Source organism: Eumetopias jubatus, unplaced genomic scaffold (genome assembly GCF_037043125.1).
Source record: "Eumetopias jubatus isolate StellerSeaLion01/CBP00866 unplaced genomic scaffold, mEumJub1_p1.0 scaffold_5, whole genome shotgun sequence".
NCBI lineage: Eukaryota > Metazoa > Chordata > Mammalia > Carnivora > Otariidae > Eumetopias > Eumetopias jubatus.
Window position 1 is genome coordinate 42,296,676 of NW_028274811.1, and position 3,021 is coordinate 42,299,696.

The following is a 3,021-nucleotide window of genomic DNA, read 5'->3' on the forward strand; positions in this document are numbered from 1 at the left end:
GGACACTGCAAGAGAGGAGATTCCACATAGAAATAAGAAACCCACTGTGAGGAGGAGCTTCATACAGGTTGTACAGTTTGGAACTCGTCAAGTAGAGTTTTGTTGTAAAAAGTGCTACAATAACAAAACACATTTAAAAAGAGTTCTTAGAAGAGAAAGAGTAAGACAAACTTCTACCAAACAGAGTACACAACAAACAACGTTCTGCCTCAGCTGTACAATCTAAAAGCCAAAGGTCCCGGGAGTGCCATCCTAAACTTGGAACATATAGCCTTCGGAGGTAGTTTTTGGCACAACATTCTGATCTTCCTCTTCCTCTACAGAGAAATGCTTCTCAATCAAGTTTAATGCAGCTTTGTACACAGACTCATTTTCATGGTTTTGTAGAACTTCGATTCTTCAATCATTATACTAAGTTTCTCAGTTTCACCTAGTTTCTCAGCAGCCTGAAAGATGTTTGAAATGGCGTCCAGAATAACCAGAATAATTTTGGTATCTTTTGCAGTTAAGAGGTTCATCAATGGTTCTATTACGCCACAATGAACGAAGTATACAATCTGTTCAACTGTCCCACCACTTGTATAGTTGGTCACAGCCCAGACAGCTTCCTTTTGTGTCTTAAAGTCTGCCTTAGAGAGGACATCAACGAGGAATGGGACTAATCCATGATTCACAACTTGCTGTATCTGGTCCTGGCGACCAGCTATGATGTTTGACATTGTCCACGTAACTTCCTTCTGAATATCAGTTTGGGGGTTTGTTAGGAGGCTGGGAAAAACAGCAAGTGCTCCTGCATCTATTACGACCTGAGTCTGTTCACTATCCCAGTGACAATATTTCCTATGGGTCTTAGAGCAAGAATCACAATGGGCAATTCGGTAGCTCCTAGAAGCTTCACAAGCTGGGGCACAACTCTTGTTTTCACAACCATTTCAATCCATTCATTTGGGCCATCAGTAAGGTAGGAAATGGCCCAGCAGGTATCTGCCAATACTTCTGGATCATCATGATGCAGGAGACGAACTAAGGCAGGAACAATCTGCTCAGCAGCATCTAATGGGGGTGCAGGATTCTTGTTGCGACAAAGGTTTAAAAGTGTCCAAGTAAGGTTACGTAAGTAACCACATGCTAAAGATGACATATCAGGAACTGCAAGGAGAGCCAATAGTGGGTCAACTGCACCATACTTGATAACCAAGTCTCGAAAAACTGAACCATCACCAGCAATGTGTCCTAGAGCCCATACAGCTTGTTCACTGATGTGGGCATGGGAAGATGCCAACAGAGAAATGAATGCTGGGATAGCACCTCCATCTACCACAGCCTTGGTCTGTTCTGACATCCCAGAAGCAACGTTAGTGAGAGCCCAAGCAGATTCAAACTGAATGGGACTACAATCAGTTCTGCCCAAGGAGGACACAAATTTTGGAATCAAACCAGCCCGGATTATGTTGTCTATGGGGGGCTCTTCTTCCCTAGAAAGCAGTTTCCTAGCAGCTTGAGTAGCCTGGAGCTGGCTTTCCAAATTGTTGCTATTTACGCCTTTGACAATGTTATCAACAGACCAATTTACAGTGCCCTGGTTGTTGTGGTTGTCCTGTAGTGGAGAGGTAACATCATCAGGAAACGAGCTTATGTTTCTCCTTTTCAGCATCTGGTCATCCTTCTTAGCTTTCCTCAGCTCCACATTAACTTCTATTCGGCGCTGCCTCATTTCTGTACTGTCTTTCCCCTTGTTCTTGAATCTGTTAAGGCGGGCAGCTGGTGAATTAGCATTCTCGTTGGTGGCCATGTTTATGAGACAAAGGGAGAAAGCTACACGGCCGGCTCAGGCTTCCACAGGAGGTGGTCCGGGGCGCACAGTCTGCGGGTCAGCTGCCCTCAAGATGTCTACCATGGATCACCCCCAAAGACGGTGTGTCTTTGATAGTATTTTAAATGGCATTGAAAATTTTCACTTTACCATTGATTGTTGCTAGTATATAAAAATTTAATTAAATTTTGTATATTGAACTTGTATCATACAACTTTGCAAAATTTATTTAGATTTTTATAGCTTTTGGGCAGATTCCCTTAAATTTTCTATGTTCACAAATATGTCATCTGCACATAAAGACAGTTTACTTCTGCCTTTCTGATCCATATGCCTTGTTCTTTTACTTGCTGTATTGCGATGGCTAGGACCTCCAGGAGAGTGTTGAATAAAAATGTTGAGAGTATTTATTCTTCCTTGTTCCTGATATTCCTGCAGCAAAGCATTTCATCTTTCACCTTTGTGGTGGTTTTGAAATATAGTCACAATTTCTTTTATACTCCTCCCCTCAGAGAGTGCAGTCTTTTCCCCTTCCCCTGAATTCTCATTGAGAGCAGTAGTTAGTGACTTACTTCTAATGAATAGATTCTGTTGGAAAGGACTGTGACTTCCAGAAGATCAGATCATAAATGGCATTGGGGCTTCCTTCTTGCCTTCTCTTTTTCTTGGATCACTTACTCTTGGGGAAGCCATTTACCAAGCCTTGGGAACACACAAGAAGACTTATGAAGAGATCCATATGGTGAGGACCTAAGGCTTCCATCAAATAATGAGTAAACACCTGAAGCCTTGTCCCAACAGCTTTGTGTATGAGCTATCTTGGACGCAGATCTTTTAGTCCTAATCAAGGCTTCAAATGACTGTAGTCCCAGCTGATATCTTGAATGCAACCTCATGAAAGAATCTCAGTCAGAACCACTCTACTAACCTGCTCTCAAATCCCTAGCCCTCAGAAATAGTAAGATGATAAGTGTTTATTGCTTAATTTGGGGGGATAATTTTTTACACAGCAATAGATAACTGATATAGCCATTAAGTATCATGCTTCCTGTTTATGTCCTTTATCAAGTTAGGATATTTCCCTTCTGTTACTAGTCTGCAGAGAGTATTCATTGTGAATGGGTATCGAATTTTGTCATGTACCTTTTCTGCATATATTGAGAAGATCATATTCTTTTTCACCTTTATTCTGGTAACATGGTGATTTC

General features: G+C 41.6%; 1 pseudogene; it reads right to left on the reverse strand.

Moving 5' to 3' along the window:
* Positions 1 to 222: 222 nt before the first annotated feature.
* On the reverse strand, positions 223 to 1,792 carry LOC114221016 (importin subunit alpha-1 pseudogene; annotated as a pseudogene).
* Positions 1,793 to 3,021: the final 1,229 nt, after the last annotated feature.